At 42.5% G+C, this 13,476-nt stretch overlaps 1 long non-coding RNA gene across 4 annotated transcripts in view; it reads right to left on the bottom strand.

Moving 5' to 3' along the window:
• LOC128078617 (uncharacterized) overlaps window positions 1-13,476 on the bottom strand; it is an 87,597-nt gene that overhangs the window by 59,165 nt on the left and 14,956 nt on the right. For 3 of the 4 annotated variants that reach the window (XR_008205727.1, XR_008205730.1, XR_008205729.1), the window contains exons 3-6: window positions 12,555-12,653; window positions 11,522-11,618; window positions 10,543-10,683; window positions 9,843-9,943 (exon numbers count right to left, since the gene is read on the bottom strand). This is a non-coding gene — a long non-coding RNA (uncharacterized LOC128078617). Of the gene's footprint in view, window positions 1-9,842; window positions 9,944-10,542; window positions 10,748-11,521; window positions 11,619-12,554; window positions 12,654-13,476 lie in introns of all 4 variants that reach the window. The other variant, XR_008205728.1, reaches the window with a different exon arrangement.

The following is a 13,476-nucleotide window of genomic DNA, read 5'->3' as shown; positions in this document are numbered from 1 at the left end:
TCTCTCCCTGCAAGGGAGATCCTCTGGGCCAGTTTGAACCAAATGGTTGCAAAAACAAAGCCTGCTTTCTTCTTTTGCATTGCTAGTTAAATCACTTCCATGTGATGCCGCTGTCAGTCACTGAGTTTTAATATTACCACAGCAACATTACAGGAGAATGAGTGCTGAATCAATAAAAAATTAAGGAAATACGGTTTTTATTACACAGTGATATTTGGAATTGATCCCTTAAGGCTTTCCAGTCGCCTCAGTTTTGCTTTATATGCCAGTGGATGGAGTGTTGTGTGAAGTAGTTTGAATGCAGGAACCAATCAGCTGTAATCTAATTTTAAATGGACCACAAGCAAACTGCAAAAATAAAGACAGGCAGGGGCATCATGTTGACCGATGTGCCCATGGTACATCGTATCTCTGCTCTAACTAGGAAAAATACTCTCTTAGATTGTTTTATCTATGTATAATGCCAATAACAAGAACAATAGGGGGGAAACTTGGTTTCTGCAGGGCCATGAAGAATAAATTTATAGAAAAAAATGTGAAAAGGGAAAATAATATAATCTCTTCCCAGCTTCTTCGTCAAATGCTAAATTAACAGCCAATAAGCACATGAAAAGCACAGAATAAGCAACGTGGATGTCTCACTTGTTCAAGCCAGTGAAAATTTCTCTGCAGCCAAAATCTGATTGTTCCACTGACTCCTCAGGCGAAGGGGTATGATTGCCTTGAGGAATCACCACCAGCTCCCACCGTTGATAAATACCTACATGCTTAAACCAGAGCCCACCACTCCACAGAGAAGACCTTTAAATCACAGCCAATCAAGAAAACAGTCAATGCAGCACTGAGGTACACAGCTGTGTACACAGGTGGTGATGAGCTGATGGTTGGACTTGATGATCATCTTAGTGCTCTTTTCCAACCTTAATGATTCTGTGATTCATAGCTCGTGTTGCTGTGAGAAAGGAGCAGAGCCAATCCAGCTGTGTTCTGCACAGCCTCAACCCATCCCCTTCAGGCTGCAGTATCCCAGGTCTCAGCTCACCATATTTTGGTATTTGAAGCTTCAGGCTCTGCTCGTTTCTCTGGAGCAGCTGATGGTCTACTAAGGAAGACCTGTCAACATCAGAAAGCAGCTAAGTATCTCAGTGTGCTTTCAGACAATCCTCCTTTCCTAGCTTGCTTAGGTCTTCTACTGAACACACATCTTTCACATCTGTATCAATACACCCATAGCCACAGTTTCTGTTCTTTCCTGACTCAAACTGCTGTGTTAGCCTCCTGAACACAAAGAAAACAGAATTATAGACTTGTCCATAAATTTAAGACCCACTTAGCATAGGCTACCACAGTGCATTAAGAGTCATCCCTCTGACAGCCCTCCAGACCCGCTAAAATACACCTCCCATAATATGCTGAAGGAGTTACATGACCGCAGGGGCCCAACTTCGGGAAATGCTTTAGAAGCTGGGATTTTCTAACCAAAAAATATAGCAGTTGCATGAGGGTGGTTCAGCAGTCAATCTCCCTGGGTGAAAAAATAGATAAAAAGAACAAATCGCCAACCTAAATATTCATCGCAGCTTCACAACCACATTTCATTCTTTTTGTGCAGATACAATCTCAACCATTAACGTTGACTGCTGGTGCTCTGAAAAAAGAGACCCAACAAAACACCAACCCAGAATGCTACTGAGGCAAAAAAAAGTGTGAGCAAACAACGTCTGGGAGGCACAAATAAATAAATAAATAAAAGCCCACAATCATGAAAGAAGGCTTCTTCCGTTAAAGAGGAAAATACATGCAGTTTAATGAGAGCTGTAAAAACAATTTAAAAATTCAATCACAAAGGGAAAAATAGCAGCTCTGATCTCAAAGAGCATAAATCAGCAACAAGGGAGAGCAGACTATTTCAAAAAGGAACCAAAAGGAATCAATGGAAGTTCTATGACTTGTAGAATAATAAAAATATGGAAATTTAATATAATAGCATGACATTAAATTCTAGCAAGTTTGCAGATTTCGTATTAGATAAAGATGGAAAAATTGTCAAACACCATGCAGAAAATGCAGAAAGAACCAGCAAACATATTTGTTCCGTATTTAAAAAGATGGAACTACTGCTCATCTTCTATGGTGGCATGGCAATGCTTTGTATTTCAACATAAACAAAAAATTCTTAAACAAACATTAAATGTAAACATTTAAGCACAGGATTAAGTAATTTGCTCTCCCAGCTATTGTAACAACTAAGATCCCTCCAAAATAGTTGCTCTTCTTTTGAGTCATATGAAATCCCAGTAAGCCACAGGAAATACAAGATTGTACTGGTACAGACAAGGGTTAAGAGGAATGGCTTTAAACTAAAAGAGGGGAGATACAGGTTAGATGAGAGGGGGAAATTCTGTACTCAGAGGGCAGTGAGGCAGTGGCACAGCTGCTCAGATCTGTGGGTGCCCACCCCTGGAGGTGCAAGAGGCCATGGATGGGGCCCTGGACAGCCTGAGCTGGTGGGGGGCAGCCTTGCCCGTAGCAAGGAGGTTGGAAATGGATGATCTTTAGGGTCCCTCCAATCTAAGACACTCTATAAGTCTATGAAGAGTTCACAAGTTGACCCTGTCTTGTTGGCCAATGCTGACTGTGGGCAAAACCATGAAATGGAGGTCATGACAGGTGACTGCTCTACCACTGCTCCTGTCCCCTCCCGCACCCAGGCAGGGCTCTCACCCAGCCCCTTCCCAGGTCAATAGAAGGCACTGTTTCCTGGCTTTGAAAGCTCTTTGTTGTCACTGCCTTTGATTTCCCCGTTCTCCAGCTCTCCTTGGAGGATGTGATTTGGTAAATGGATCCTACTCAAGAGCTTGTGAATACATTCTGATTGAACTTCAATATCACACATACACCTCTAAGTACTTGGGCTGGCCAAGAGTATAAATACAATTATTAGTAGTAACAAATATTAAGCAAAGCTGTACTGACTCACTATAAAAACTCTCCTGAAGCCTCAGCTTTGCCTCTGCTTTCCTGCCCACTGTGCAGCCAATGCTCTTCATAGGAAAAGCAGCATCTCCCTCCCTCAGAGTCAGAGTTTGACTTTCTGTACGTTTGCCCTCTTGCTTAAGTTATGCCAGCCCATCCACAGGCATAGCTAATCCTCTCGTTAGCTAGCAACTGGTAGCTCAACTCTGCTTCACTGTGCTTAGCATTATACAGTTCAGCCAAGTATTGATGTAGCATCGCTGAGGTGAATCTAGATTGTTTTTTTTCCTCATGTTTCTCCTCTTTTGAAACTTAAGATCCATTCTAGAAATAATTTCAAGGCCTGCTGAGCACTGCCACAGGGGGAATGTGAGGGGCTTTCAACATTAAGACTAAAAGAAGTTGGAAATTTGCAAGTAGTTGCCTTTGAAATTAGATTTTGAAGCTAAATTCAAAGAAGTCCCTGTAGCTTGTCCCATCCCCATAAATACTTATGGCATTTCCGACAGAGGTCAAAAAAAAGCTCTTTCTATGTGCTCAGCCTGCCCTACCTCATCTCCTCAGCCTTGATACAACCAAACACCCTCAACTAGGGGACAGTACGGGGGCTGCATCAACTCAGGTGGCATCTGGGGGCCAGTGGAGGCCAGCCCAGTCCTGGGCTCTCTGTAGAGAGGAAGGTGCAGTTCTGCTCCCGTTTACTATCCAAACTTAAGCCCGGATTTATAATCACAGTATCATTAAGGTTGGAAAGACCACTAGGATCACCCGGTTCAATCATCAACCCATCAGCACTATACCACTAAACAATGTCCCTCAGTGCCACATCCGCCCTTTCCTCGAACGCGGCCACAGACAGTGACTCCACCACCTCCCTGGGCAACCTCGCCCCTCATTTTCTGAGAAGAAATTTTTCATAATATTCAATCCAATTTCATAAAAAATGGAACAGAAAGAGGTCACCTGAGGCATCTCTGTCCCATCAGCTCCTGGGGCCGCTAGAGACAACCACAAGCCACCAGATGCTGGTTCATGTCTTATGATACAATTCACCATCTGTGTTTCAGCAGCACACAGAGGTTTCCAGCCTGGCTCTGTTACACCATTTTCCACTGAGCATTGACACTCAAATGAGCCAAAGCAGACCAAGAGTACTATAAACTTGATGTTGCAGGAAGAGGAAGAAACAAGTAATTTGTTAGAGTACAAAGAAGTAATCTGTGGCGGAAACAGAAGCTGAAGCCACGTAGCCTCAACCCCAACTCTGCTTTTCAAGCTCAAATGTTCTTATAATTGATTTATCTGATTTCTCCTCAGCCCTCTGAGACATGGCAGTGTCACATCTTGATAAGAAAACAGCATCATATCCCACAAGGAACTGGTAGAAACGGTCTTTGTACAGTGGGCTATGTTTAACTATTGAAATTTGTACTAGTTTCCATTCAGGTATATTCTTAATAATATTCTTAATAATATTCTTATATATATATATATATATATATATATAAAATATATTCTTAATATATTCTTAAGTAACATATTTCCATATTTCATCTTCTTGTAACCTAGAGGCAGCTTGGTGACATCTGCTTCCATGCCATCTCTGCTTTCACAGGACAAGTGAAGGAGACATGCCAAGTCATCCTCACTGAGAGGTCACTTAATTTTGGTTTGTAAAGCCAAAACTCCTCTGATCTCCATAATTACCAATCAATTTTACATAAAAAGCAAAATTAAACCCTATTATTCTCATTTACCAGAAAATTAAAGGAATTAATTAAACATGGAAAAAGTGCTGATATCTGCCAAACTATTGCTTCCAACAGATTAAAACAAATTCAGGAATGATATGCAGACAAGGGAACAAAATCAGCTTTCAATCCAGCTCGGTGAACTATTGCAATGGAGAAGACTGTAAATAATTTCTGCACCAGGCTTTGTTTGAACAGTGGAACAAAAAACAGCTGAAACAATCCCCTTATTTTTGGTTTGTTTGTTGTTTTTTTTTCCCAAAACAGAAAGGGCCCTGGAGACTGGTAAGGGCTCTGACAAGAATCGTTCCTTCAAACTTTGATTTGTCAAGGACTGCTGCTCTGTAATTATAGTGAACAGTTTCATCTCAAAGGAACAAAAGAGGGTGTAAACATTTGGAGACAAATTATGATCACAGGAAATCTTTGCAGTTGGTTGAATCGTGGGGGCAAGTGAGAATTTTCAAAGTGCAGGAGCTAAGGCTGGAAAAATTAGGAAAAACTGAACACTGAAGAGCTTGGAAACTCCAGCATCTTCTGCTGGAGTTCTTCCTAATGAAGACCATCAAGAGGCTGGTTCTGAAGTTACAGACAGAAGACAAATGCATTACTGCAAGCAGCATTTGAAAGACACTTGCAATTACAGCTGCTCTGGAACAATGAAATATATACTGTTCCTTAAATAAACTGAAAAAAATGATAACCTCTTTTAACTGTCGTGGTGTAGTAGAGAGATCTTCATATCTTCCTTAATGAGATTTTTATTGCCAGTGTAAATTTGTCTTGAACTGAATTTTTGTCTTGGGAACTCTGAATTATGTTATACCAAGTTGTTCCTGGTAAGCATGCAGGCTTGCACACATTTTTTGCTGTGAAAATGGCTCCTTCTGGCAAACTGAAAGCAATTGAAGCTCAATTTAATTAGCTGCCTTCTGTAAATATGCCATTATTCTTCTAGCTCAGTGCTGAAGTTATATTTACAAAGGGAACAGATAGCAATAATTATTTTGGGCTGTAGTTAGTCAGTATTAGTTAATGCCTGAGTGTAATTGAGAGGAAATTAAGACAAGTGTAGTCTTTGGGGGGTGGGGAGGCTGGAACGGAGGAATATATCAATCTGCAGCAGTACAGACAATACACCTGCATGCTCCTTCTTGGGTTGGAATGCACAGAAAATTTTGGCCAAAAAAAGCAAGCATTTACACTGTGATCTGGAACCAGAAAGGGTTAATGATAACCTCTTTGCAATTTGTTCGTTAAAACATTGCTGATTTTTTTTTTAACAACTCTAGAAAGCCTCTTTTCTGAAGTTCCAACTGAGATTTTAAGTGACAGTCCCATGGACTAGCAGCCATTGCCATGTTAGTCCTTACCAAGGCCACTGAGCCACGGCTCTGAAAGCTGTGCCAGAAGCTGCAATGCCCAGGCAGAGCTGCTTGTAAATACTCCATGATGTCTGAGTGCCCTGCATGGCTGGGGAAGGGGAACTCTTTCTAACAATTTTTCAACACTTACCAGCAAATCTGATCCTTCAAACTGAGACCCTGCCCCGTATTGCTTTTGCAGGCCTGGATATATTATTCAAATTAACTCTCAGAACAGATTAGTTAAATTGCATTCCTATGTAGATGTTTCTATTTAAAATTAAAGAGGCCTTAATTCAATTTACCTTAATCCACCTTCAAAGTAAATCATAGCAAATGAATACTTCACTAATTCTGAATGATCGTTCACACTTAGGTTAAACACAGTTTAACTAATTCTCTTTAAATGCATCTACTTAATTTTCATTAGTTTCCCTTTGTGTCACCACAATATCTTCTCCCCCTTCTTTGGGTTTGCAAGTACCAAACAATAAGCACAATACTAAGCAATAACAGACTGCTCAGTAGATATACAGATAGGTCAGATGCTGCATTCCTGAGTGGAGCAAGAAGTTCTTGAGTAAGTTTACGGGATTTTTTTTTGCACGAGGGTTAGCAATTTGAGTCCACTGCTAACTGCTAGAAGCAGTTGACAACACGTTTTAGGACAAGGACAGCTTGTGGTCACTCTACTGCATCAAGCAAACGCTTTCAGATTCTCACTTGCAAGGAGAGCTCTCTGCCACAATGGATAAGCCTGGAGGGTATGTGATAGCTGAGGGCAGGGCCGGGCTGTCAGCATCAGCCTCACTGGGCTCCTGCACTGACAGCTGTTGTGCTAAACAGCTTCTGGCTGGAGGACTCACTCACTTGCTGTGCCGCCTTGCGTGATGCAGAAACTCCCTCCAGTTCCCCAGTCCTCTGCATCTCCTCCGTAAGACTTCTGTCCTGCTCACTGTCCAGAGTCATTGCCTCACAATCTTTAGGTGAGGCCGCACACAGCACAGGCACCAGCTCTGCCTGCCCATTCAAACACAGGTAAAATAACCCCAGGTAAGGGCGGGGTGCCCCAGGTCTCTCAGCACCCTTCTCCCAAACACGCTGCTGTCTGCAGCCTTCCCTTATGCTGTCAGTAAGAACTGACCTTTGTACAAATCTTTGTGTGCGCATCCTCAGATATACAGCAAATAAGTATTTTTATTTAAGTTGAGATCATAGAATCATTCAGGTTAGAAAGACGACTAAGTTCATCAAGTCCAACCATCAACCCAACCCCACCATGCCCACTAAACCATGTCACTCAGTGCCACATCTACCCTTTTCTTGAACACCTGCACGGATGGTGACTCCATCCCCCTTACTGGGCAGCCTGTGCCAGTGCATCACTGCTCTTTTTGAGGAGAAATTGTTCCTAATGTCCAACCTGAACCTCCCCTGGTGCAACTTAAATCTGCTTTTCAGATGACACTTACTTGAAATCACAGGTTTCACTGTGTTTAACGGTTGGCTAATCAGAATTGCTATAAACAAATACATGAAGCTACCAAGTCTGCAGGTGGCAAGTTAATGGAGTTTGAGTAGTAGACATCAACAAGCCGGAAAGTACCTAAATTCCATCGGTGCTACTAACTTCTGTGTTATTTCCCTGCTGCACAGAGTGCTACAGCAAATCAAAGGACCCCCAGGGTACCTATTCAACAAGGAACAAATTCTCACTTCAGCCATTATGCAAATGAAATGCTAAAAATGTTCTTTTGTTCCTCTGAGGTATTAGTACTACTAATGTGAAGTGCACAAACTTCATAATCTAGTAAAATATGATCTTGTGGTATTTGCAAAGTGCTGGGAGTTTATGGACTACCTCTCTGGGAGACGCAAAATGATCACGGAGCTTTCAAAGTCCTTTCAGCAAAGTTCAGGCAAGAAGTGTTTTCATAATTTAAAATTCTGTTGTAAGCAAGATGGGAAATGTCATGCATCTGGCACGTAGCTACTTAGAAATGAAGAGTTAGTACAATAACAATAAAAAAAGATCTAGGGTATCTGAGCACACATGGTTCTTCTTCTGTGTAACTTATGATTTCAGAGAGCCGTGCCAAAGCTGAGCTGAACCATGAATACCAACTACTTCAGTCTTCAAGAGTTATAGCACAGGACATTCACATCTCTCTGTTCTTTCCCCTAGCTGTCACTCACACTGTTCCCTGTGAAAGACCTGAATCCAAAAGCCAGCTTGGACATTAATTTGACAACAGATGGATCAGATAGATTGGACCTCTGTCCTGGCAGTACAAAGCTGGAATACATTGCTGCGGTGCGTGCTGAATCGCTGCAGTGCCTGGCTTACAGCAGCCCTCCTACCTGGAAAGTGCCACCACGGCTCTGTGGGCAGCAATGATCTGTCCCAGGGGATCACAGCAGTACCTGCTAGCAGTGAGGGATCAACAAGAAGTGCCACTTCCATGTCAGCACCAAACCCCAGTGTAGAACACAGAACAATGCATGATGGCTTCCATACATGGCCCAAGGTTAAACATCCAAGAGAGATTCTCTTAGAAAGAACCAATACTAAAACTGGATCACTCCTCACAGAAAATACACACATAATCCTCGGCACGCCATGATTTAAGTTCTTTCTCTGTACCCAACGTAAACCAGAGCCCTTGGTAAAAAATATTTTGAGTACTACAACTGCACATAGCAAGACACAGAAATCAGTTTTAAGCAAGCATACTTCTGTACCTTGGAGTTATTCTAACTAGAGCATTAAATGGCCTTAATGCAGGAGTAAGCAAGGGCTGTGAAGAGCTCCCTGGGCAGTGTCCAGGCCCCACAGGACTCATCCTAATCTCTCTCATGCCCTGAGGATGCTCTGCTGAAAAGACAGCTGTGTTGTTTTGCTCGACTGCTTCCACCAAGGTGATGTCCCAGAACTCTCCTGACCAGACATAAGGAAGCTTTCAGCATCCTAAATTAATTCATGACAAATCTATCCCCCTTTGTTGTCTTGCTATCATTATCCTCAGCTCTTCCTCACTGATGTGCTCATAGGAAGCAAATTAATCCCTTCTCAGTTTTTGTTTTGCTTGGCTAAGGAGGTCAAGCTGAAGTTTAAATCTATTTGTTAGCTAGCACTTTTTAGCCATTCCCATTAGTTTTTTTTTAAAGGAGCTAAAACAATGAGATAGAGGCTACTGTTCCTGCTACAGGCACAACTCTAGAAAATACAGACACATGGTGAATAGAATGCAGGCAGGGTGGTTAACACAGCAACCCCCAGTTCATTTCTATTGCTTATCTCATGTAACTAGGTGGGATGGCTGAACAGTAGCCAAATTTAGACCTCTTGAAACAGAGGGAAGCTTGCCAAAAAGACATTCCTCAGTGATGCAAAATACCCATATTCAGAGAAAGCTATTTACATTCCTGTTAGATTTGCTTTAGAGTTGAATACTTTACAGCATTTGAAATGCTGCGTTATCATTGAACATTGGGTGCCCTGGCCACAGAGACAGACAGATGGACTGCAAGATGCTATGGAGGGATATCACAACAGTGTGGCCTCACAAGGAGAGACTAAATGCCCAAGGGACGTATGGTGGAAGATGCATGGACACCAGCACGTCTGTAGGAGCGGAAATGGCATTGTCGCTCCATTGAAATTAAGAAAGAGATGAGAAAGCCTATGAAGTGGCTTAATTCTCATTAGCTTTAAGGTTCCAGGCACTGACCCCCTTTATTCTAGACTTACCTGAGTGCACCAGCTGAGATTCAGGGCAGGTGGTTAAGGGCAGACAGAGCACATAACCTGGCCGGGCTGTGCTTGCACAGCAGCAGAGCTCAGTTCCATCACTGCAAAGCAGATGAAAATGTGCCATTAAAAATGTTACACCACTCAGCCCTCCATATATAAAAATGTTTTTCTGAGATACAATTCAGTACAAAAAGAGTTGAGTACATTTCTCTGTCACAGCAAGGAAAAAAAATATGAGTAGTCGGGTTTAAAGGAGAAGAAAGCATGTGCCCTGTGCTCTGACCCTGGTTTTTGTTTATTGTTTAGATCCTACACCATATTTTTCTTGTTTTCTCCTTCAATTATTTATTAAGGAGAAAAAAAGAAAAAGAGATGGAGAAGGATTTTCTGTTCCTGTTTGTGCCACTGTTCATGGCTGCTGCTGTGGGAACACGGCAACAGCAGCTATCACTGGTTTATTAAAAATAATAAAGCATATCGTTATCATAAAGAAGCAATGTGATCAGAAGGATTACTTTCACGTGCCCTTGTCTGAATTTTAGCTGTAAATTAGGGCTCAGATAAAAACAATCTACAGTACAGCATACAAAGTTTAGAAAAGCTGATATATTTCTACATAAACCATTCCACTAATCTTGCACATATATCACAAAACACCACGCATGCAGAAAGTGGCAATCTCACATATATTTCTTACAGTGAGCCTTTTATTCCGTGCTTCATAGATGCACTGGGGCAGATCGGCTCGACTGCACAGCGCAGCTCCGGATGCGGCCCCACACCTCCTCATGCACAGGAACACTGCTCCATCTGCTGGGCTCCCGCACGACGGACAGGGCTGGAATATTCACCGGGAGCCATACATCAGAGGCAGACTGATGGCTGACGTTACAGCATTAAATCTGTAAAGTCAGGCAAATGCACGCTGGCTGAACACACGCTGTCCTTCTAGCACGCACTGGGACACAAACCATGGCCTCGGAAGTACCCAAATGTCCATAGCACGCTGTCATCCCCAACTCCTATGCAAGGCTCCATGCAAATGCACACACCTCTGCTGCTGCTCCAGATGTACAGCCTACACTGCAGGTACAAATCGCAGCCCCCCGTCTAACAACACATTTTCCAGCCATTCCTTTTGGTTGAAACACCATTCCCTGTTTGCAGATAAATCTTTTCCTTATTTTCAGCTCACAGCACTAAACAGTTTTCTTACTAATGACTCTCGTCCATTGCTCTCTCCTTCCAGCTTCTCAGACAGCTACATAGAAAAAAAAAAAAAAAAAAAAAAAAAAAACAAAGGCACAGCCAAAACCATACAGCTTATTAGCTTTTGATCTTTGCAAAACAGGCCAGGAGCACCTCTGCCCCCCAGACACATCCCTTTAAAAAAAGCACAGGTGAGATCACTGAAGTGGTGTCTTTCTCTAGCAACCTTCCATGGTTTTGCATCAGAATAACGTCTTTAAAATTTCCTACTTAAGAAAAATAGTCATTGCCTCAAGTGTTTTTTCAGAGCATACTCAATGATTCAAATTAAACAAAAAAAAAGAAGCACTTGCATTTCATTCTCTGTTTCTGATCCTCTGTTTTATTCCTGCATTTCTACGAGCTCAGCCAGTAAGAAATACAGAAACTTACTTCCTGGGTTTGTTTTCATTTTAGGATATCATTACCTTATACTCCATTCTCTTTGGGGTCTTTCACTATCAGCACAAAGCAGTAACAACTGGACTACAAGGGCAACGTTCATTTATGTAGGAAGTCTCCATGCTGAAAATAAAGAAAAAAAATCATTTATGGAGATGTTTTTTTTTAACCCACTGACTAGCAGAGGCTGAGTACAATATCTGAACGGTGGGACTTGGTTCTTTAACCTTAATGCTCACGGATGCTTTCAAACCCAAAAGTGATTAAGTGAACTCTATGCACCCAGGATTCATAGAGTAAAAAAGAATACTGAGTAAAAAAAAAAAAAAAAAAGAGTACAAAACTGGCTATCAACATGGGAGAAGTTTCATCCACAGCAGGTTGATGGATTTCACATCTGATAAGAAGAATGGGGGAAGGACAGCCTGGAGGGGAAGCAAAGATCGAGACTGCAAGGAAAGAAGGGCAGCAGGGGAACGAGTTACAAGGTGTTCGTGACTGCAACAGGAGCAGCAAGAAGTCAGTCAGCTGTGACCCCATACTGGCGGTCTGAAGAATGACGTACTTGGGGCCAAGGCACCCTAAGGACTAGGAGTACATGGACGGGCAGGACATGGTGCACTGGGCAGCAACCACAGCCCTTGTGCCTTTGGGATAGGCCAACATAGCATAGCATAGAAACAGAGTGGTGTGCTTTCCTCAGAACAAATTCAAAACTGAAACGTGTCCCCCTGGTCTGCTGATCTCCTGGCTTCGGGTCTCTCTCCTCTCCACCAGGATCTCACCCCAAGGAGAACGAATCACAGCTTTTAACGGTGAAACACAACTGGTGCCACCCAGCCCTGGAGCTGCCAGCAGAAGATAAGAGCCTGAAGAGGAGGCAGGAAGACGGGCAGCCTTTCAGATTTCCAGAAGGTCAGAGCAGGGGCGGAGGGAGGCTGGCATCCTGGCAGGGGCACCAGCTCTGCTCCTCTGCTGCCACTCCCGCAGCAAACCGCAGCCAAATCCCTTCGGCTGTCAAACGTGCACTATGCTATTGTTAATGATGCTATTACTTACCATATGTTTAGCAGTATGGCTGGCTTGATTCAGCTTATTCAAATGCAGGATTGAACGTTTCAGTGTAGCACGCAGCCCTGGGCTCAGGGGGCTTTTGAACTGAGGGAGAAAGCAAAAGCGATTGCAGAGGAGGGAAAATGTTAGTTACTTAACAAGGTCAGTAGCATAAATTCTTATTTTGTTTACTTCAGAGAGCACAGAAGCCAGTGTTTACACCCTGCTTCTGTTAATTACTTTCAGAGTAGGCTGCAGAATCATTTGCTTTCCTACCTAAAATTGTACTTTATGCTGCTAAGAAGGGCTTCCAGCCATTTCACTGAGGAATGACTGCACTCTGTGGAGAGATAAACAGATTCCTTTACATTGCCATAGATGGGGTCGAGCTGTAACATTCAGAGCCAGTGCTTGCACGGCCTGAAACATTGGTTCAGCCACTTGAAAAGGTGAAGGTTATTTGTAAAATTTTGATTCAAGTTCAGCTTTCAAATTTGGCCAAAGATTTGAGTTATCCAGGAAGAAGAACTTGTTAAGAGCTGGCTTGCTTCAGTTTCTCTCCTAATCATATGTGCTGAAAACCTGTAGCTTCATTTCAATTCTGTATAAACTTACAATCCAAATGCTTAAAAAAAGCAAGGTCTGGTAAATGGTGAAAGTAGCACAGTGTCCCAAAAAACCCTGTAAATAAAGTCATACTAAAAATCATGCTTGTTTAAAAGATAAATAAATCCAAGAATTGTGTTTCTGTTTGATTTGCTGCAGCGACATGTATTAAGACCACCCATTTAGCTCACATGATATCCCCACTGTATTCTTGTCCAACACCATCAATTTAATTCCCCAGACCTCCCCATTTGCAGAACTTGCTCTGGCAACCACATACTCCCAGCTTGGACTATGTGGCAGATGTGGCTGCCTTTGCAGA

The sequence above is a fragment of the Tympanuchus pallidicinctus genome, unplaced genomic scaffold, assembly GCF_026119805.1.
Source record: "Tympanuchus pallidicinctus isolate F22 unplaced genomic scaffold, pur_lepc_1.0 scaffold17, whole genome shotgun sequence".
NCBI classification, from domain to species: Eukaryota; Metazoa; Chordata; class Aves; order Galliformes; family Phasianidae; genus Tympanuchus; species Tympanuchus pallidicinctus.
This window is presented reverse-complemented; position numbering and strand designations above follow the sequence as displayed.